The sequence below is a fragment of the Ostrinia nubilalis genome, chromosome 19, assembly GCF_963855985.1.
Source record: "Ostrinia nubilalis chromosome 19, ilOstNubi1.1, whole genome shotgun sequence".
Classification (NCBI taxonomy): domain Eukaryota; kingdom Metazoa; phylum Arthropoda; class Insecta; order Lepidoptera; family Crambidae; genus Ostrinia; species Ostrinia nubilalis.
This window is the reverse complement of record NC_087106.1, coordinates 4,541,517-4,566,195: the sequence shown is the minus strand read 5'-3', so window position 1 is coordinate 4,566,195 and position 24,679 is coordinate 4,541,517. Positions and strand designations below refer to the sequence as shown.

Genomic DNA, 24,679 nt, shown 5'->3' with positions numbered 1-24,679 from the left:
TTTTCGAAAATTCACTACCATACACATACATACCCCATTTTTTGTAAATAAATAAAATAATTTAAGATTTCATGGTTTTCCTTTAATTTAATTTATCAAGTTTGTTAGAGAGATTTCATCCTTATACTTAATCCTAACGGTCGATAGTTCGTCGTTAGTTAGTTCGATTTCCGGGTGTGGCAAGCAATTTTTTAGAAGTCTTTGAATCGAGTTGATACGGTTACGATCCGTTTCCGGGTTGATAAGTGTGTTTCTTCCTTAAATCTCTGACCACGCTTATAATATTTTACTTCACTAGATGTTACATAAACCACATCATACTAATCCATCCAAGCCACAAGTCATACAAAAATAAATGTTTATTTATATCACGTTGTGTATGGTCAGTGCTTGACAAAAACTGGCCTAGTGGCACACTCGAGTGCTAGATACAGGTTGTTCTACTTAATTGGATATAGAATGAATAATTAATATGACATCTTATGGTTAGTTTGATGACAGATAATGGAACAAAAAAAGAAGTTTGATCTTCGCGTTACTTATTATTTTTTCACAGGATTCTCTCAACACAATAATTTGGAAACAATAATGGCTTAACATCTACATAAGCTTCTTCTTTTTCTACAAAAATATCGACAACAATTGTCATTAAAAAAAAAGTCAATACTCCTACCGTTTTAATGACGTTTGTATACGATTTAGACAAAAACACTATCACAAAATTGTTAATATTCTTCTATAAACTAAGGTCTGCTAAACATCTATGAGTCCATTACTTTTTGTAAACTAATAACGTCATGAAAATAAGCGAAACAAATCAAAACGTCATCTAACATGCCTGATCATTTAAGACTGAGTTGCAGCACCTAACTTTAAGCTTAACTATAACGATAATCGGTGTTTTTTGTGTGGAGTTTGACAGTGGAGGTTTTTGATGTTTCTTAAAGTTAAAGTAAGATGGTGTAACCCAGCCTACATCTTTTAATTCTGACGTAACACCATGAATGAGCAATACCACCATAATAGGACACGCTGTACATGACTCTATGGTCCATCGAGCGTCACGACTCAGCGGCTCTAGCGGTCTAAACCGACTCTATGTAGGTTATGGGGTTCAGTTTTAATTGAAAGGAAAACTGCTGGTACAATACCATTTTGAATTTATTTTAGAACTAGCTTTTACCCGCGGCTTTGCCTACAAATTTGGTGTGTCACAGAATTTATCGCGCGCGTCCGTCAAAAACCGGGATAAAAACTATCCTATGTCCTTTCTCGGGACTAAAACTATCTTTATACAAAAAAAAACGTAATAGACAGATGGACAGAGTTACTTTCGCATTGATAATATTGTTTTTTGATTGCATCACGAAAGAATGAAGTAGATAAGGGATCGTGCGAGAGTCATGGGCTGATGGTTAGGCCGTAAGTATATGAATAAATATATTTTATTCGTTGTTGTTTTTGTCCGTCCATTGGTTGGTGATTTTATCTCTTTTAACACGTTTTTATCATTTCAAGACTTGTCTTGTAAAAAAAAGTGTTACTATCGGAAGTCTGTGATTCACGCTACTTACAAATTTTAAAAACTATACACAACATGCTATGAACTATGTTGGAAAAAACCCTATACAGTCAGCGTCAAATATCTCGCACGTGACACTTAGGCTGGGTTGCACCATCTTACTTTGGTTTTAATAAACGTCAAAAATGTGTCAAACTCCATACAAATTACAACGGTTATCGTTATAGTTAGGCCCTTTTCACATGTTCCGGTTGCCGGCTAACCAGCGCCGGGTACCCGGTGGTGAAGTGTATGGGCATGCCGGATTAATTACGCCGGAACATGTGAAAGCTACGCACCATGCCCATACACTTCACCACCGGATACCCGGCGCCGGTTAGCCGGTAACCGGGACGTGTGAAAAGGGCCTTACGGTCACAGTTAGGTGGTGTAACTAAGCCTTAAAGTAGCCAAAAAGTTACAATAAAATTAGAATTGGTTAGGTTTAGGTTGTGTTATCAACTTTTTGGTCCCTTTAGGTGTCACGAACTATTTGACGCTGACTGTATTAATTTTTACAAACAAATAAAAGTAAAATAGTATGTACCAGTAAAAAAAAAACAAAGTATAAAGCTACAATGTCGTAAAAATACAAACTATAATTAAAATCATTTATAGAACAAGTTAAAACCACCTGCCACACACGACGCTCTATAATCTGTGACTCTGTTTGCTATACTTTTAACTATAATTGCTTTTAACTGTAGTTATTAAGAGTAAATACCCGTCCAGTGTAGTTTTATCTTAATTTGTTTCAGCCTTATTCAAAGACATTAAAATGAAGTCACGTATGAAATTTCCGGAAATTCTTTTAATTAAATATGATAATTTAAAATAGGGATGCGATTCTTTGTAGGTACCTAAGACTGAAGTAACTAACTTTAAAACAAAATTTTCCGTATGAAAAAATTAGGACCACTCCCACTCTTCCGTAGGTGCTTTAAGAGGTGACTAGGGAAAAAAATGCGAACATCAGGATCTGATGATGGTGATGGAGGAATTTACTCTTAGGTAGAATGTAATAGAATGAAAGACAGCTGCCCTGGCGTCGCAGAACGCCGCTGATCCCAATTTTTTTAAAGAATATTAGCAAATTGTGTAAATACAAATTACTAACCCGTTAACCCCTCGTGATAAGCTAAATGCTTGTGCTACGAGTGTGCTCACCACAATAATCGAGTGGCGAGTTTCGAACTCGCGTTCCTCGGATCACGACTCGGCCAGCCGACACCTTCACCGTTCAGCTATCGAGGCTTGAAAAAATAATTAAACGGCTAGGACAAAGAAAAAGAGAAGAGCGAGTGTAATAGAATGAAGACGCAAAGCCATGCAAGCAAAGTCAGGTACAGATCTAGTGCTCATTAATCCACTTAGCAGAACCAATGTCAGCCACCGTTAATGTCCAGAAAGTATTTGCAGTAAGAATCTACAATTCTACGGGATGCTCGCATGAATGAAGCTCGTAATTAAGTGCATAATCGATGCAATTTAATGCTAATTAAAGGCCATGATAGTCTCTAATTAGTGCTTAATTCCGAGACAGGTCTATGTAAGAATGCTTCCTATCTGGCATCTTTAGTGAGAGATGGCGTAAATGTAGAGTTTGACAGATAGTTTTACTGAAGTGTAATGATCCCTCAGGAAGACGGTTAGTAGTCGCTGGACGAAGAAAGAAATTTTTTTTTTATTTGGTTCAAACATAGTAATTTTACACAATTTGGATGATAATTATAAATAAATTGTTGAACCAAAATGGCTCCTACTCAGCTTGTATCATATTCCGTAAAGAACATGATGCTGGTATTCTGTTTTCTTTTTCGTACATTCATCCAGCAGTGGACTGTAGTGGGCTGTAATGATAATAATTTGAACTCATTTTAAACAATTCTTCAAATATCGACCATAATCGAATGACCCTAAATATTCTTTTTATTCTTGAAACGATATTTTTTTCACGAGACGTAACGCGTTGATATTCATCATTAATTAATCTTAAACAAATTTGAATTTATTTCGTAAAGAATATTGTGTCGATTTGTACACTGTAGTTCTAGATTTGCCCATTAAAATGTGATTTTACAACATTCCATGCAACAATGTGGAAGAGATACGGTATATTGATTTTATTATGTTCACCTTCATAAAATAAGCGCAGTAAAAATTTAATAACTTCACTCGTAAAATTCGTCAAACAAGCAATACCAATTAAATTTATCTTTAATCTTACATTATTATTGGAGTATTTTAATAAGGGCATGAATTATATTGGTGTTGTATTTAAAAAAATAGTGCAAAGGGGATATAAAATGCGGTTTTTAGCAAAAGTGCGCAAAGAATTAACGCAATTTGTTGTAACAGTATTGTCTAAGGCTGAGTGATCTAAGCCTAACTTTAACCGTAACTTAACGATAAATGGTGTTTTTTGTATGGAGTTTGACAGATTTTTGACGTTTGTTAAAGTTGAAAGTAAAATGGTGCAATCCAGCCTAAACCTGTAATTTTTTTAACAAGCAACTACTATCTAGTTGTCACTTGTTTTTAATTAATTATTGATAATTTAAGAACTCAGTGGGTTATGTAAGTTTTGTGTAAAGTCCATGACTCTAGTTATAATTAGAATTTAATAGAATATAACCTCCTCCTTTTTTGAAGTCGGTTAAACATCGTTTTTGGCACAAACAATATTTAAATAAGCAATAAAATAAAACAAAGTGACAAAAAGGTCCCAAACCCAACATGACCCCAGCGGTAATCGAATTGGCAACCGTAAGTGACGTTCGGTAACCACCACGCCATGCGTCCGCTATAAACAATCTATGGAATAAGTGCTAATTAATATCGATAGTCCACATTAGATTTAATGACAGGATACACTCTCTTCCTCGTCGTAGATTAATCAGCCACATAAATTACTGCTCTATTTTCTAGTAGTTAATTTCTAGTTAGTATTCTACGAGTAGTAGCTCATCTGAAAGTTAGAAGAAATTAGAAACAAAGAAGCTCAAGCTACATAGTACATTATTTTAAATGTTTTTTTTAATTAGTCGTATTTAAGTCGTTGACTGCCGAGACACTAGACACAATAGACATTTTATTTTTCGAGGCCCACCGATGAGCCGCGTGGCGTCCAACGTTACTAAAACAACATTTATGAAACGTTTGGTCATTCTATCACAACGAAATCTGTACCTATTCGGTAGACGGTGAATAACGTTCACTACGTTTCAGTTTCATAAAAAAGAGATGTTAAGCTTTTTTTAATACATACATTACTTTTATTGACTCTTAGCACAGAATAAGTAATAGTACAGAAGGATTACTCCGCAAGACGATTTAAATAAATGCGAGTCTTGCTACGACGCGATACAGTGGAATTCAGCTCGCACAGCACTACGTACCTACAATTTTATTCACCTACAAGTTTTGTCTCTTTCTATCGCGTGCCTCTGAACTCTTCTTACGCTGTTAGGGTTGCTGTCTAGTAGTGTCTAGTAAAAAAATAATTAATATACTTATTTGTAATGAGGTACGTATGTAGGTAAGTACGCATTCATTATGGAAAACCTTGGGAGAGGCCTTTGTCCAGCAGTGGACGTCATTAATTTGCTGAAACGAACGAACGCATTCTGAGCAGTAGTCATGGTAGGTTAGGTTCCTATACTATCCTAAGAATAATTGATTACCTACATGGCAAACATACCTTTCAGCATCTTTGGGAAGCGAAAAAAGAGATAAATCCGGTAGATTTCTTTTCGAATTTAAACACCCGAACGCCGCACAATAATATTTCTTTCTCTTTATGTCCATTTCGTAATAATACTTCGATCATAGAATTAGGTACTACAACGCACGCCAGCGTCCTGACGGGCGCGCGAGTAACACTCGACTGATATAATACCCGCCGGCGGGGCGCTTCGCTGTAGGTAATTATCGGATGTACCGCGCGGAGTGAGCCAGGCCTGCTCTTAGTCAGAAAACACTATGATTATTTTGAAGACGAGTGTATAAAATTAAATCATCGAAAGGTAAAAAAAGATCATGGGAATGATACATTGTATTAAGGTAAATTTTCATGATTTGGTGAAGATTTTTAGGCTTAGATAAATATTTGACAGTGTAATCAAAATATGTATTTAAAGGTCTTATAGTAAGCTGTATATTCTATAAGGATTGCAAAATAGTACCTATTTTAACTAAATTAGATCTACTACTTGATGTGATGTAGTCTATCCTTGCAATCTCGAAGCGTGAAAAGTAGCACAGATAATTATGCCGTAGACTGTACCACCATCCTGTAACTTAATTATATTACGATAACAGTGTAATTACGCCCGTTAAGTTCGTCAGTTAAATCCTGGTTAGTTAAACCGATGCTTATCTTGTTAATCGACGATTAGTCGCGCGGACTGTGAACGTGTTAACTGTATATTGTGGAAACTTGCTTTTGGCTTTTTTATATCTTTTAATAGGAAAATCTTAAAACTTAATGTCAACTAAGTTTTAATACGTATAAATGTATTTCTCTACATTTATTCTATTTTTCAACTTTGGCATGTCAAATTCGTCTTAAAATTCCTCTTAATATGACAGATATCAAAATGTCAACAACAATGCTGACGCTATGATAGGTCTTCCATTAAAGAATTGACCCATATTATAAAAGTAATAATTTACCTATATTAATTATTACTATCTTCATTAAAAACAAAACGTACTTTGTTGTTTATACAAAATGGTGATAAATATAACGGTCTATCGATTTCCTTATCCCTACGATAAAACTTTAATTAAAGGGACATCTGCTGATCAAAATATGACCTCGAATGGGAAGAAACTGGCTCACAAAGGTCAGGTTGGCAGATGAAAGGGACTTGTTATACTTTTTAACATGAGGTAAAGGAATTTAAGCACTTAATAGAGAATCGGAAAGAATGTGACGAATTTTGTATGACTAATTCTGGGTTGCACCAACTTACTTTAACTTTGACAAACGTCAAAAATCTGTAAAACTCCATACAAAAACACCGGTTAACGTTATAGTTCCGGTCAAAGTTAGGTGGTGCAACTGAGCCCAAATGCGGTAGATAACAGTTTTACTGTCACTATCTAGTTCAAACTCCTCCTATGTTCTTGTGATTAATTTCGTTGCGGGTCCAATGATACTTAGTTTAACTTTTCCCCGTGACAAACTTGAGCCTCACTTTGGGTTTTTATTGGCGGTCAAGCTGTAGATCTTGACTACACAGGAGTTGCAGCGGTGAGAACGAGAGGTGAGAATTATCCCGTTTGACATAATCTAGTAAGAAATGTGATTACAATGTACGAAGGCAGCAGATTAAGCTAAATGCTGTAGCATCTTAATATTGTTGTAATAAGTTCCATTTTTAACCAAATACACAATTTGCTGCCTATTGCAAAACTATTGGACTATTGACGTCAGCAATATCCAAAGGCACTATTACTTGTCTAAACGATTCATTTTAACCATGAAAGCGCAATTAGGTAATTTTCAATTAACTAGAGATCAACAAATAGTGAACTACAGTAATTGAATTGGCTAGTTAGTGACGTCATTGGTCAGTAGGTATTCTAGTACAAACCTATGATGGTATCGCGTTTCCAGTTCATTACCTAAAAGTAGGTATGCCAATTTATTTGCGGTTTATCTTCCAAAGCACAAAACTAAGGAAATCAGTATTATACCACTAAATTACATACAAACATGCATACGTTTTAATGGTAATGTTATGTCGTGTAAACGTCTGACTCCGAATACATTACTAGCATTTGCCCTCTGCGAGATTCGTACCTGGGACCACACCTGGCGTTGTAATCAATCAAGCCTGACGGCCTTGGGGATTTCGTAATTTTCTACAGGTTCATGTTACGAGGCCTTGGCCCATATTAATATTATTTTACTGCGTATCTTATATGAAATTTAAGTAGAAGCACACAACATTTAGAAAAATGTAAGGCCTACACAAGAATTCCAATTGAAGTTCGCTTCCATTCGCTTCATTCGGTCTGATCATCACTTTCCATCAGGTGAGATGTAGGCTAAAAGCTTCCTCGTTGTGGATAAAAAAACATGTTTAACTTTCAAACGGTCTTTTTATATCAAAAGATTCATCATCATCAAGTCATTAGTTTTCACTGCAGGAGCACGACTCTCTAGTTTCCAAAGGCCATTGAGGATTTGGTCTACACTCCCCACGCCGACCACATGGGTTGGGGAGGCTTAATGTCTGATATTAGTCTCTTTCTACGACATCCACACGGGAAGAGTGGGATTGGTCCTTCTTCTTCTTCGTGGCTACACTCTTGCCATGAGTGGTCGTGGTCGTCACACCAGGTTTGGTGACAACCTTCACAATCCGTCGCCATTTCTCCCGCATTGCAAAATTTCTTGTACACTCGTGGAGTGGACCGTTGAGTGCGGTTTTGACCTGCCGTGCCATGGGGTCCTATTCTACTCTATCGGAATCACACAGCTAGTTTCGTGTCAGAGAGATTTTGAAGATATCTATCCCACATATTTCTGACTTTTTTACTTCTGATTCTGATTTTTTACTCTATGATTTGGAAATGGGTATTCGTGTTTCATACTGCATTAATACAAAACTAACGACTAACGATACCATCAAGTACATAGTTTTGTGATAAAATTGCATGTTCAAACACGATTTAGTCCATATTTCTGAGTAAAAACTACTGCATTTCATGTCGGAGCACAGCAATTTTAAAAAATTGGTCATTTTCCCTGCATTTTTGCAGGATAGCGTGTTGTAGTTTGGTTTCGATTCAGGTTTATGTGGTAATTACTGTAGGTAGTGTTAGTTTATGGAAATTATTATACTGGCAGATTTTTCAACAATATTATTTTTTGTTTAAAATAAAAAACAAAAAACTAGTGCTAAATTGAATAATTATCTATAAAAATCCTGCCTAAAGGTTTAGTGAGTGTCTCAGTTTAGTTTTAACGTAAAATAACTTAACAAATACGATTAAAATGTACCTTAAAGTAAAAAAAAAAAACAATTAATTCGCTCTAATTGCGATCAACATCATAATCTTTTATCATCATTGTGAGAATCACATTGCATGTCACATGCACATTAAATGATATCTTAATGCGTTGCAATTAAATATTTTTTCCCATGGCAGCGTTACTAATCATGGCGATGTGACATTCGAACATAGGAAAATGGGCATTATGACATTTTTGACTATCGTTCATAGTACACAGTACTCGTTTACTGTGTTGAATTACCTAATACAAAGCTAAAAATCTGAAATCAAAATCAGATGCAGTTTTCTGTTTCCGTGTTCGTTTTTCGTAATTCTAATTTACTTATGATGCCTATACATATAGCCTACCAAGTGGCAGATGATCCACATGCATATAAATAAGTTAAGGCACTTTTTGAGAACAATGACCAAAGTTGCAATCACTTCCTCCTCTGATCGAGAGAGTGTCAGTCACTTACGCCCGTATTCACAAACGATGCTTGCTTAAGTGAAGCAGAAAATCGAACGCACAGCGTTGAATAGAGCTCTGTGATTGTTCGTGTGTGACCCTGTGCGTCCACACGCACTGTGAGACCTCATAGTTTGTGAATACGGGCGTTAGGTAGGTACTCGTAAATGCCACAATAAATGAAATTTTAAATCCAAAAACGCTTGTTATCCCTACTAATCAGTTAAGAATTGAACCTGTACAAACATTTCATGGATTCACTCCTATGTAGACTGAAATAAAACGACATTTCATTTGATTTGAATAGGACCGATTTTACAAAAAAAAACATAGCCTGGTTATATTACGTTTTACTGATAGCACATCAAGTTTAGCGCCTTAGAATCTTATGGGGCTATAAATAGGGACTGTTTTGTAACAAAAATGGTATATTATGTGCTATCCAATGTTACCTGACTCAGCAAAACAAAGCAAAGGTCGGTCTGATTCACGAAAATCAAAACAATGGCGAAGGGCATTTAGGTCAGCCCGTTTTATGGGGTCGCACACACCCCTGCGTTGATAGCGCCCAGATTTTAACACGCGAAAACAACATTACAGATCAAATAGAAAAGTCGGACTATTTTGAACAAACTTGTCGCTCACGCAAAGATTTTTACGAGCGCTTATAATATAAAAAATGCTTTAGGTGTTCAAGTTTTCTTTTTTGTTTTTCCTCGGGTTTTTTTTTATCAAAGACAACTTTAAAAAAATCTACGAACCATTTCGACAAAGTATCAAAACTTACAACTGATCTTTTTGGGCTGTACGACTCAGCCAAAATTAAAAAATACCTCTTTTAATTCCAGTCTGTAATCAATGAAGAGTAGTAATCAAATACAAGTACGTACAAGTACTCCTTATCAATATATATCATTATACTAATAATAAGACCAAGGGTTTTTACGCCGCGTTACATTGTAACAAAGTGGTGGTTACTACAGATTCCATTGCTGGATTAATCCATCAAGGTGAACATATATATACCGACCATTCTATATGTAGGTATGTATGTACAGTTGATAGCACAAGCTTATACATTTTTGTAGCAAAGTAACACCTATCACAACCGGGTAAAATGATACAGTTATACAATATAACTTACCTCCATGCAAAATTTGAGACTAATAGCACTTGTAGTTTCTGAGATTTCGTGATGAGTGAGTCAGTCAATCAGTGACCTTTCGCTTTTATAGAGAAGATAGGAACCTACGTTGCTGTAAATGTGTATAAAAACTCATTTATTATAGGAAAAGGGATTTTACTGGACCCTCTAGTATCATAGTACCTAAATTATTCCAAACGTATTTTTAGACCCGAATTGACAAGCTCATACATGGTCATCAAGTGTCAATTAACTTTACGCTAAGTATCACAAACACTTATTTTCAAGGAATTGAAGCCTATAAAGTGTTTTTACAACCACAGAAAATTCTAGGCTAAACAAACTGAACTTTGGCTGAAACATAAATATCCTAAGTAAACTCCAAAGGAAAGCTACAATAAAGCTCGATCGGGACTTTAAGCTCGCCTTTCAACTTAAATGTCACGATGCGTCGATTGTAATGCTTAGTGCATAATCTACCTTGTACATCTTTGATTACATAGGCTCATGATAGGGGTGTCTCTTACTTGGGGTTACAACATGTTAATTTAAATATGTCAAAAGTCTGTCAAATTCCATAAAAAAATAACTGACATAGTTATAGTTACGGTTAAAGTAAAGGAGAAGCAACTCAGCTTATTTGTTAGAAATAACTTTTTTATGCGATGGCTTCTTGGCTTATATGCTGTTTTTTTTTTAACTTGGTAAACCACTGTTAACCACAAAAAATAGTCTGGTAATATTAATATTTGATAGATAGATACTCATCAACTATTCGACAGGAAAGAATGTTTTAACAAATACTTGTCATATGTCAAAATATTTGTGCTTACTTTGAAAATCTATGTAAACATTTATGTAACATAAAAAACCTACCTCGTACGTAATATATTAAGTTGGTTTTACAAACGAAACCACAAGGTCTGATCGATGATGATTAAAAACTCGTTATTTCCCATGAAAACGTTACAATTTCCTTAATTATTTGGTATTTGTCCGATTTCTTTTCTATGTCCTTTACAAACATTTAAATTGGTCTAATCAGTGTGCACTAACCCTAATGTTTATAGAGTAGTATACGTAATGTTTTTTTAACAGCCTTATCGGTTGCCATGGTAACCAAGCATCAACAGTTCAACGGTGTTGAATACTAGACTTTATGGCTAGGGATTATGGTTTATTTTAAGTGTAGCAAACGAAATCCATTATTTTTGTGGACGATAATAATCGAGTAGAATTTTAAATGCAAGGATTTTTAGGGACGTGTGATTAGGTTTGTTTACGATAGGTACCTATTTGGGGTCTATTCTGACATATTAATGCCCGTGTTCACAAACGATGCAAATCGAACGCACAGCGTTGAATAGAGCTCTGTGATTGGTTCGTGTTTCATCCTGTGCGTCCACGCGCACTGTGAGACGTCATAGTTATGTTTGTGAATACGGGAGCAAGAATTTTTGTTTTTCCATTCGAACAGATTTGAAATCTAAAAATAGTAAAGTAGATGTTTTGAAAGAAATCAAGAGCCTTCTTGATCTAATGCTAAGAGAGTTTGACTTGGAGCTTGGAGCATTTCATTTCCCAGTGAGACACTAATGTAAAATAACTTGCGCCCGTATTCACAAACATTACTATGAGGTCTCACAGTGCGCGTGGACGCACAGGGTGACACACGAACCAATCACAGAGCTCTGTTCAACGCTGTACGTTTGATTTGCTGCTTCACCTAAGCAAGCATCGTTTGTGAAAACGGGCGTACGTGTAAATTAACTTAGTTCATACGTTCCCATTTAGAAGGCTTGAATCAACCTGAGAATCTATACAGATTACATTATATTCCATGCTTTGGAGCTTCCTTTAGCAGTTGTAGTCACCTCTAAACAAAACGAGGCAAGCAGGGTTCTAACACTAGTTAGTATCTGTTCGACCCGTCCTCCTACACAGAGTAATCACGTCGAAGCGATTTCGAATAACAGCTGTCACCCTTTTTTTCCTAGGTTTTTTTAGCCCTGAAAAAGAAACTAATTTTGGACAGGCTTGCTTTGTCATCGCTGTATTCATTTGTCAAATGACGAGCGAGTGATTGGAATAGTTCATTAGGTTAAAAGGGTTCTGAAAGTCGATTGACGTGTGCTGTTATAGTAATAGTTACATTGTGGGAGTTTGGTAATCGATTGGTTTGCTTTCTAGGCAGTTTGATCACTTATTTATTAATGTGAATACATATTTACTACGTCATCCAGTTATAAACTAAGCAAAGCCTTTTCCTAGCCTCGGCTCGACTCTATCAAAACTGATTGAATCTATCCAACTTTTAGAACGTGATCATGTTTTGCCAAGTTAAGCTGGTTCATAAGGTTTATAATAAGGATTCTTTAACATCACATCCCTTATTTCAGTTCATGTGACAGAGTAAGCCTTTGTCATTCTCTATCCCTACACCAAAATTGATCACAATTTATTCAGCTGTAAACCCTAAAAAATAGACAGAAAGGTAATATTTGCTTCCAATTTGCAAAAGTTTAAACAAAATCAAAATCAAAAATATTTATTCAGTTTAGACCACAAGTGGCACTTATGAACGTCAAATATAAAAAAAGAAAAGGTAGCCCTTATGGGGCACTTTACATGTCTCCTTATCTTTTGGGCCCTACTAGCGCTTCGAGACTCGACACAACTACCTAATCATGATTCCCACACCAACGTATACCAATCAAATAAATAGGTAGATATCTAAATATAATTAACCAAAAGGTGACTGACTGACGGACTGACTGACCGACATAGTGATCTATCAACGCACAGCCCAAACCACTAGACGGATCGGGCTGAAATTTGGCATGCAGGTAGATGTTATGACGTAGGCATCCGCTAAGAAAGGATTTTACGAAACTCCACCCCTAAGGAGGTAAAACGGGATCCACGCGTACGAAGTTGCGGGCGGCCACTGGTAATTTATAAACTTGCGGATAAATATGCATGAGACACAAGCACCATAGATAATTAATGTTAAACGAGCTAAACTAAACGATGTATTTAATTTGTGTCTATAATTTGGTTAGTTAAACAGATTTTAATAGAATCAGATAAGTATGCTTCGACATGATTTTTAGAACTGGAAACGTATTTTAAATTAAATTAAATTTTAATGTAGGTATTTGTAAGTTCTCGGGTTGAATTCTGATGTTAAATTTATCTAGAGACGCTAAATGTACATGCTACAGTGCATTTTTAGCTTAAAAAAATATTACTTGTAATTTAACTCGATATTCATTGTTTCAGAAGCGGTGAACTTGTACACAGCAGCTTACGTATGAGGTAAGTTAAATTATTTTTTTACCTTATGACATTATCTATTTAATGTTAAAAGTCTAGTTAATTTTGACTCTATCTTATAATTTCTCTTTATAATCGACTTCAACAAAAGGAGTAGGTTCTCAGTTCAGTTGGTATGTTTGTTTTTCTTTTTAAGAGTTATCTAAAAAGGAAAATAATTTGTGTGCTAAAATCTTCATCATATTATTCATATTTAAATAAAAATTCAACAGAAGCTTTACTCAAAAAATAATTAAATTAACCATATTTCTGTTTACTTCCTATTTGTTATCAAAGTAGTTATAAGTTTGTAACTGACTTTTAAATGGGCCTTATCAATTTCTGCTAACAAGCGCTTATAATTGCTGCCGCATTGAAATTTACTGGGTAAGCCAGTAAGCCTACGTGCGATACTGCGAAATAGTAGGTAGTCAATAATTTCTAGATATGATTTGAATTAAAGGTCGAAAACGTGGAGTCTAGGTGATTTACGCTTAGAACAGTTTCAATTGAACTGATTCTTGACTTTCACTTTGCGTTGGAGAAATAGATAAAATTGGTTATTTAAGTATTTATGTCGACTCTCTTTTTAATCGTCTTCAAAACGAGTAGGTTCTCAATTCGGTTGGTATTTTTTCGTATTCCATACTGTGTATTCCATGTTTCGTAGGGCACGTTCCTTTCCTCGATGTGGTAATGTTATGTCAGATTCCTCAATATCTATGATGGTTACGACCCACATGATAGAGGAAATGACTTGAAAGAAGGCAATAGAACAGACGCCAACTATACGATTTGACGAAGTAGGAACTAACTAACTGTCTGTATGTTACGCTTTCACGCCTAAACTACTGAACCGATATTGATGAAACTTGGTATGTATAGAGATTTTATCCCAATTAGTTTACTGAAACAGGGACGCGCGCTATAAAGTTTTTCTGTGACAGACAAAATTTCAGACGAGCCAAGCCGCGGGCAAAAGCTAGATCGCTATAAATAACTATCTTCAAATCCGCAACGAGTTTAAAAGAAGCAAGTAGAGGAAGTTCCAAGTATTATTAGAAGTCAATAATACTTGGAACTTCCTCTACTTGCTTAATTCGATGCAAAATAAGAAACAGTAAACCTAAAAGGTAACCGGTAAAGGTAGTGTTTTGATGAGCCGGAAATCTGGTCTAAATCACCAAAATTAGATCAGAAGTCGTACGGTATTGTCGGATAAGCATCGGAAATTTGCGGTTAACCAGCGTCTTGCTGAAAAGGCCGCATTGTGCAGCCATAATGTGACCACTTTGTTCAGATCTACCGTAAAAATTACGGAATAGGTACAGATCCGCTAAGTTATGATACTGTCCAGTACGAGTAGGTATAAAAGTCAAAATTAATGTGTTATTATCAAATATACGAAATACATAGGTTCGTTAACTTGATTGTAAAAGCGTAGTCTCGAAGAAGCTCTAGTATTAGTTTAGATAAGACATTAGAAATAGATAAAGAAAATCAGAAGAGAAACCAAAACCGATAGAAGAACACAAGAATTCAAGAATAAAAAACAAAAGAAGAAGAGAAGAGAAGAAATGAGCACACAGTTCCTTGGCACTGGGAGAATTCACAGGAGTTGTGTAAATACCCGTGAATTTCCTGATGCCTCAGCTCTATGTGCTCACTGCCATCAAGAAGAAGACAGAAGAAGCATTAACACAAGAAGAAATCAGAAAAAAGGATCACTAGTTCCTTCTTTTTCAGAAAATAAAAAAAAATTGAGTTACTTAGGCTGAGTTGCACCACCTAACTTTGACCGTAACTACATATAACGATAACCGAGGGCCTAGTGTGAGTTTTCGTGAGCGCGTCAAAAAATGACGTTTAATGTATGACGGATTGTACAGCGCCCCTAACGGGAAACGTTCAAAAACTAAAATTTTCATACATTTAATGTAAACTCACACTCATGTTTTTTGTATGAAGTTTGACATATTTTTTACGTTTGTTAAAGTAAGATGATGCAACCCAGCCTTAATCAATTTGCTACTTTGTTAAGATATTTAATCATCATCATCATTCCAGCCACAGGACGTCCACTGCTGGCTGAGCATAGGCCTCCCCCAACGATTTCCACATCGCCCGGTTGGTAGCGGCCTGCATCCAGCGCCTTCCTGCTAGCCGGCTACCTTTATGAGGTTGTCGGTCCACCTTGTGAGTGGACATCCCAGGCTGCGTCTTCCAAATTTAATATTGTATACGAACGAGTTTATAGGTACTATGTATAATAATTCAGAAAAGTAGCAGGAAGGCGCTGGACGCAGGCCGCTACCAACCGGACAACATGGAAAGCATTGGGGGAGGCCTATGTTCAGCAGTGGACGTCCTATGGCTGAGATGATGATGGTGTTGATGATGATGATGATGTATAATAAATAAGTCAAACTTACGTAATTTTGTAGCAGTAGTCATGTCAAAGGAGTTATTATAAGCCTTGAATCATATTTCTTAAAAAAAATACATTACAATTTTTTTTTGTTGCAGGCACGTCTAGTTCCTTATATCATGCTTAAGAAATCTTATTGCAATTTAGACCTTCAAGCTTGGGAATAAAAACGAATAGGAAGTGAATATCCAGTAGCTATTCATTTCACATCCATATGGATGGATAAAGCGTCCCATCTCATTGTCTTACAAGAAACGGATTATTCCTTCCTCATTATGTATGGTCTAAGTTGTAAAGGGGTATCTAAGTAAGAAATTACACCAGCCGGGCTAGGATGGCTGCCGTGATAAAATATTATCGATGATTGTAGATGAAAAAAATCGAAAAAATGGCGGGATAAAAGCTTGTCGCGGCGCGCATCCTAGGCCTTCTGGTACATCAGACTACATTGTGTTGTAAAATAGCACCTATTAACGACAAAAGATGCTGTATTAGTTTGATGTGCTGGCGTCCGTACTAACAATTTGACTTATATCAATACTAGCTTTCCGCCCGCAGAAAAACTTTATCACGCGCGTCCCTGTTTCAAAAACCGGGATAAAAACTATCCAATGTCCTTTCCCGGGACTCAAACAGATCTATGCCAAATTTCATCTAAATTGGTTCAGTGGTTTAGGCGTGAAAGAGAGACAAACATACAGACAGAGTTACTTTCGCATTTATAATATTAGTATAGATTACAAATAAATACAATCAAGGTGTCTGTTTGTAAGCTTTTATGAGCCATTTGGTAAAGGCGTTAGATATGCATGCACCGCGGCGTTCCGTCATCGTCCGAGGGGGGGTGTCGCGACTATCCGGGAAAAATACTTCCCAGACCAACCTAATTTGAGGGTGGTCGTACTCCTGCAGTAGAGATTCAATGACTTGTTGATGATGATACTTTTTTGGACCAAACTAAACTTCCCACGTCTATTTTCGTTGAGGGTCCATTGACAGTTTAACTTTCCCCCAGAACAAACTTGGCTTCTCTTAGATCCTAGCTACAGGAGTTGCAGGTGAGAACGAGAGGTGGGAAATAGTCGCGTTTTCCGCTACCGCTCATGACTTGACCCTCAAAGCATTAGGGGGACAGTTATCTACTTACTTTGTGGTATTGTTACCAGATTTACTGTTTATAATGATCGGGCGCTGTAATCAATAGCTTCTACTAACGGATATTTATGCTATTAAAGGTCGGGGAGGTTGATTTTATATAACTTGTGTAATAGAAGCTTTTAGCGAAGCTTTGTTTTAGGAAGAATTGATTTTGTGTAGCAAAAAAATAATTGTTTGAAAATTTAAAGTTGAAGTTTCGTTTTAGAATGTTTCTATCGTTTGGGATCTTAAGCTCTTTGATGTACTACGCTCCTAGCTAGATTTAAAATCTCCATAATGTGTCCTACAAAGTATGGAATTAAATTTCGTTCAGTTTTAGGTTAAAAGTTATTAGACTTGTAAGTATCATTTTCAAGAACTAAAAAGGTTTCTTTTTATGAATTACCCAAAACTCTACATTCGAGAAAATTTTTTATAGATAGGAAGATACTATACAAGCATACTCGTAGTCTACGTAGTACCTTCATAATAAAATATTACTTCAGTCTATCAAAGAAAGAAAATAATGTAACTTAGAAAAATATAGTTCTTTGAAGCTTTTTTACTACTTACTCGTATACTATAGTATCATTTACGTGACCAAATATTGTACATGTACCTATTGTAGTACTCTGTGCATATCATAACAAGGTTCTCAAAAAAGTGCGCAGACGCACTAACCACCGTTAATTCTCCACGGAACCGAATCTGCGAACAAAAAGTTTGTTGCCAACAATTTCCACATTATAGGGCTTTATCTCCGCTAATGACGGCTCCCATTATTGTTGACGTCTCCCATCCGTCTAGGAGACCACAAAAAGGTTTTTAGAGATCCGTGGGGTTTGAGAATACGGAACCCTACAAGTATTGATTCCAATCTAAAGCTTATTTTAAGCTTTGGATCAAAGAAGCAAAGTTCATAGATATAATGAAATCATATAAAGACCGTTGCGATTTAATTGAATAGTAGCTATTTTGGAAATTCAATTGGCTACCTATTTGAAAGTTTTTTTTAATAAATAAATAAAGTAAAGATTGTAATGTGCTCCTAAATATTATGACCTCATACTGAGCAGAGATAAACATTTTTTCTAGCACATCTTGTTTTATTTTTGCTTTTATTTGCATTATTGTTTATTTTTGTAACCTAAAATAACAAATTACATTATTTATTCTGTTGTTCCTACACACTTAAATTAGCAGTGAGACTCTGTAATTGGCTAGAGTTATATAATGTACTACTCTGTAACATGTAAATTGTCGACCAAGCTGTTCGGTTTCCAAATAAATAAATTAAAAAAAAACTCACAAAACTACTCATAGCTGTGAAGCTGCAGTATGATTTTTTATGAGAAACGCATAAATAAAAGCTCTTAACCCAGTTTTTACAAATGAAAATTCATCATCACCATTATCATTTCAGCCACAGAACGTCCACTGTTGAAATAGGCCTCCCCCAGTGACTTCCAAATCGCACCGTTAGTAAATAAATAATAAATAATTAAAATTACTAAACATAAAATGACACGTTTTATAAAATGTGCTCATTTATTACAATCAATTAGAAATCAAGTGCCTAATGCAAAGCAAATGTACAGAACCATCAGCACGCACGCTTGTGTAGTTTTTATAGAAAACTAGCTGATAATTTACTAACGTGATTTCTAGGAACTTTGTGGGAGATTATCGCATAGTTTCAAGCATTTGTAAGGTGATAGGTGATAATACGAAATCACTATAAAACAACTACAAATTATACCAAAAATATTCCGTAATTCGTTGGAAAAGTGACTAGTATTGGTATCCCTTTTGGGTACGAAAATGCGTGTAAACGTCCGAGTTTTTTATCCGTGGTCAAAATAACCGTGGTTAAATAAGTACCTATCAGCAAAATGACGTTTTACGAATAAGTTTTTCGGACGATGGTAATTTTTTTAACAATTTTTAACTACATATTAAAAAAATAAATAATAAGAAAATATATTTTTTTTATTTCTTATTAGTTTACACTTTGTTGTATATTTCGGTAACCATTGGTAACAAATAGGGCAATTGGTTATTTTAACTACGGTTCAGAGAACTGGGCCTTGCCTTGCTAGATTGAACACGTTCCTTTTCCTTTAAAGTCTCAGATTATCCCCAAAAGAACCAAAACTATCAAGTAAAATTACCACCAGTTCCAGGAATGGAATAATGGAGGTAGTTTGGCTCGTGCCATTAATATTTTGTAGCGGCAACATTCGAGGAAAAGTTACTTAGTTATTAGGGGAAACGATTATGGATTTACCGAAGTTAGACTTTCTATTGATTTCTCAAGTTGTTACCGAATTTTCTGAAAGTATTTTGTTGTCTAACATGGGAAATCTGTCTTTTTTACCCGACTACGGCAAAGCAAAAGGAGGGTTATTACCCGACTACGGCAAAGCAAAAGGAGGGTTATTATGAGTTTGACAGGCTATGTATGTATGTATGTATGTATGTATGTATGTATGTATGTTCATGTGTTCCCTCGTAACTTCTAAACTACTTATCAGAATTCGACAAATGACATATCATTAGAAGCGCCTTAATTGTCCGCTGGTTATAGGCTTTATGGAGTTTCACAAAATTGAATGTGGCGCCCTCTAGCGGACAAAACATACAGAGTAAAAAAATAAAGTTAAGATAAATCTGCCGTGTTTGGTATCATTTGAAAGCGCTTTACTTGTACATTTCGAATATATATATATTACTAGCATTTGCTTGTGACTTTACCTGTATTCATGGGCTGATTGCATATAATTCAGATCTTTTCGTTCATAGCTTCTTTACTACTTATTAGTTCATCAATTTAACTTTTGTTAATACATATATACTCTGACCTCACCAATAAACTTATGGAAGAGAGACGAAACTTGGTTCTGCAGTCCTCTGAAGATGCTGCTCAGTATCGGCGTCTTAACAGACAGATCTCCAAGTCTCCAATCAAATCAAATCTCCAATGTAGTTGCATAGTAATTTTCATGTTTGGAAAGGCGTAGTCACACGTTACTTAAACCTACCTACCGTAGCACTTTGACAACGTGTGACTGCGGTTTTCCAAACATGAAAATTACTATGCAACTACATTGGCAACTTCGGTCAGTTCAGTATTCTGAAAATCTTGTTTTATACTTTTTCACCGTCGTTTTTTTTTTAAAGTCTAGTCTTGCAAATGGAAACAGCATCTCTATTGTTATTCGAGATTTTTATTATTAAAGATTCGCGTATTTTAAATCACATCACACTAATATTATAAAGGGCAAAGTTTGTGTGTATGTTTTTTACTTCTTCACGTCTAAACGGCTGGAGCGATTTTAACTAAATTTGGTATGAAGTTAGCTGACACCCTGAATTAACACATAGGCTACGTTTTACCACGGGTAACACCGCGGGGCACAGCTAGTCCAAGAATAAATCATACAATCTTGTATGTAAAGCAAGATCGCCATCACAATGCCTGTATCATTCGATAATATATCACTAGGTTATTGACAACTTTATCGAGCGCTCGCACTTATTCCATCAACGACTTACAAAAAGAAAGTTAAGTGCAAGTTGACTGTGCACAGTGGGTTCCGCACAAAAAATGTCAGAGATATGAATTTTACTCGGACTTAGGCGATTATCACACTGCACCGCGCTCCGCCGCGGTACGCGGGACGACAGATTAAATCATTATAATATGCAAAAAAAAAATATGATGATACTAGGAGTTCTTCCACAAAAAGTTACGCTTTCAATGCTATAAAAAACATTATCATTACGGAACCCTAAAGATACTGGTCGAAACCAGTAAGATAATCGGTTTAATACGACGGATGCATCTGCGCATCTCATACGGCAGATTAAAAAACAATATCTCTTTGTTTACAAGCTTTGTAGTTTATTTTTTTATTTATTTGTGATACACACGGTTTTTAAGAACGGTGAGCAAAGCTCTTCGTTTTAGCCAAACGACGTTCACAGCTGGACAAAGGCTTTCCACAACGACTGATCCTGCATTCAGTTACTTTCCGCGAACTTCACCAGATCCTCTGTTCACCATGTGTGAGGCCTGCCTAGTGCTCACACTAAGTACGTCTTAAAAGCTCTGTACGTACAGAGTTCGTGACTTAGATTGGAGAAGCCTACCTATGTAAAATCTTTAACAGGAAGTTCGAACTGTGATCATCCCTGGAAATTATGGGTACTCTATACCGAATTTCAATGCCTTAACCCAATTAAGTTTTTCTTTGCTAGAAAAGGTAGTTTATGTTCTCACAGGTTTAGTCCAATGTCATTCGATCGCGTGGATTTCAAATCAATAATTTTCTGCCTCGATGTGCCTTGCTCGCCACAGCGTTTGCCATAAGATTTTCCCCACGTGTGTCGTGTGTCAACAGCGTCATTCGAAACTAGGTACCAGATCCTTAGCAGAACAATACAATACAATAATCATTTTATACTTAAAAGTGGTGCAAAAAAAAAGAAGAAAAGACGAAAAGTGACGGGAAGAATCACGATAGGATATAAAAAGACCTTAATAATCCAAATTTTTCGTAGCGTCTTTCTTTTTACTCGATGCTGCCAAAGTGTTGAACTTTACGGACACTGTAGTCACCAAATTGGATCAGAAACTTAAGTGTTATGGTATCTTTCTAGACCTTTCCAAGGCCTTTGACACAGTCTCTGTCCCGATACTCGTCTCTAAACTGGAGCACATGGGAATTCGAGGCTCTGCACTCAACATCTTTAAGGACTACCTTCACGGACGCTCCCAGAGAGTGAAGATAGATACAGTTGTTAGTGCTGATGAGGAACTGGGCTTCGGGGTCCCTCAGGGCAGTATTCTGGGGCCAACACTCTTTCTGATTTACATCAACGACCTGTGCCGCTTATCCATCCCAAATTGCGACATTTTTACTTACGCCGATGACACGGCCCTTTTGGTGTATGACAGAGACTGGCAGTCTGCCTCAGCTAGTGCTGAGCATGCTCTCCAAATGGTTATGGAGTGGCTGTCCCTAAATTTGCTCACTCTGAATGTAGATAAGACCAAGTGTATCAAATTCTCACTGACAAACCAGAATCCTACTGATACTGCAACTACGATTCGAGCGCACACCTGCTCTGATACTGAGACATCAAATGGATGCTCATGTATGTCTGTCTCTCTGGTCCCCAGTATAAAATACCTAGGGGTGTTCATAGATGAGAAACTTGACTGGCGCTCTCATGTCAATGCCATGTGTGTTAGAGTCAGAAGGCTGATATACATCTTCAAGCAACTTAGACACTCTGCAGACTCTTCCACTCTGAAGCTTGTTTATCTCAGTCTTTGTCAGTCAATTTTGACCTACTGCATCCCTGCATGGGGCGGAACCTATAAAACAATCGTGCTGCAATTGGAGAGAGCGCAAAGAGCTATCCTGAAGGTTATGCGCTTCAAACGAAGGGACTACCCCACTTCCCTCCTATATCAGGAGTCCCAAGTACTCACTGTTAGGCAGCTCTTCGTCCTCAGAACTGTCCTTTGTCGACATAATAGGACGGTTTTTGATCCAACAACATCCTTAAGACGCCGGGTAAATCCGATTCATCCCATACCTTCCTGTCGTACTGCACTTGCAGGGCGACAATTCAATATTCTATCCGCTCGCCTATACAACAGACTCAATCGCGAACTTAATTTGTACTCATTGACTAAATATAAAGTCAAACATAAACTTACAAACTGGTTGCAGAGATTGTCTTACGAGGAAACCGAAAACATACTCAAATCAACATCTTAAAAGTTAGGTACTACTCATACTCTGCAGTAGGTTTTTACATCACACCCATTCACATAACACTCAATCACAAACACACACTCTACACACAATTACACTTACATTCACCCACACTAATTAGTTATAATATTTCTGTATTTCTCTGTGGTCCGTAATATTTTGGATTTTTTTTAAATTTATTTATTGCAAGCTTGGACGACAAGAAATTTTTTTATTTAATCTAATGCAATTCGATTCATTCCATTTAATTTATTTCCATTCAATTTAATTTATACCAATTCAATTTAATTTTATATCAATTCAATTTTATTTATATCAACTCAATTTAATTTATATTATTTCAATTTTGTTTAATATTTCAATTCAATTTAATTTATATTTCATAATACAATTTAAATTAATATAATTTTTAATATAGAATTTTGGTTAGATTATCATTTCTCTTGTAGAAATTGTTTAATCTATTAGTATTTTAAAATGTTCTCGCCTTTGCTAGCTATACTTGCTCAAATCCGTGGTGGTGGGGGCCCGGTGACCTGTAACACAGGTATTCATTTACCTAGCTCAGGCTCCGGTCTCACACAATCATTAATGAGTTTTCTTTAATGTATTGTATATTGTATCCTGTATTTTTGTGTGAGAAATAAATAAATCTTATTATTATTATTATTATTATTATTATTAAAGGCAACTAACCGGAAGAATCACGTAGGATCTAAACAGGCCTGAAAAAAAAAAAAAGACAGAAAAATTTCAAGAATTTTTCTTTTTACTTGACGCTATATTTTCCGCTCGCCATCCGGTCCAGCAGTATGTCGCAGGCAATTTCGCACGTCCTTGCGTGCTGGCGGCCCGCTCCTGTTATTACGCGCTGCCGATAATTTGCTCGCTTTAGTGATGTCTTTTTGCTTATCGATAGATTTTAATGCGTTCAAATTAGCCAGATGGCGGCGGTCATTGTTGCGTGCGTCTCGGGCAATGGGTGATTTGAACGATGTTACACTGATTACTTAAACACATGAGACTGGGTAATGATTAGTAAGGTACAGGTATAATGCTCTAAATTATGAATTGAGAAGCAAAAAAACAATCAATACGTAGGTAGTTAACGTAGGTAGACCTATATTTTTTTGTACTTTTAAATGTGTTTTACTTTTAAATCATGAAGAAGTGTGATCAGTTATCATTTCTTGCATTTATTGAGAGTATAATAAATATCAAAGCATTTATGTACATTATGGTATTGATTAAATAATATAATCCAAAGTTATTTTAAACATATTATGATTACGACCATACAACAGCCATGTCACATTATTATGACTAAGGTAATGTATAGGTTTACTAATAACTACGACTAAAGTTACTGTAGAGTTAGGGCGAGTTAGAAGCTTGGCTCTACACGAGATCTAACTTTTTCACAGTGCATGCAATCATCACAAATATTTTGGTAGGAACATTTTTTATCGATAAGATAAATAATAAAACTTGCCTATGATTTTCAAAGTTGTCGTAAAATATCGATAATCGATAAATCATACGCCCATCTCTACAGCTACCGTAGAGCCTCAATCTGGCTGCAGGCGTCGCGCCGACACAGCTTTTAATTCGACCACGAACGGCTTCTGTTTGCATCATACACCTACCTTCATAGGTAGGTAGATGCATTAAGAGTCTCTTACACGAATATAACAGAGATTGGGACTCATTGGCTATCTACTCGTATATCTACTATCAAACTAATACATAGGTGTCACAGAGGGATAAAGTTTGTAAGTTCACTCAAGCCGGTACACTAACTATATACCAGATCAAAGATCAAAATAAG

General features: G+C 36.1%; 1 protein-coding gene across 1 annotated transcript in view; it reads left to right on the top strand.

Annotated features, from left to right (window-relative positions):
* The window catches only part of LOC135081388 (apoptosis-stimulating of p53 protein 1), a 59,462-nt gene that overhangs the window by 12,046 nt on the left and 22,737 nt on the right, over positions 1 to 24,679 (top strand). The window contains exon 4 of the mRNA XM_063976108.1: positions 13,465 to 13,500. The gene's annotated coding sequence lies outside the window, so the exon portion shown is untranslated. The remainder of the gene's footprint in view (positions 1 to 13,464; positions 13,501 to 24,679) is intronic.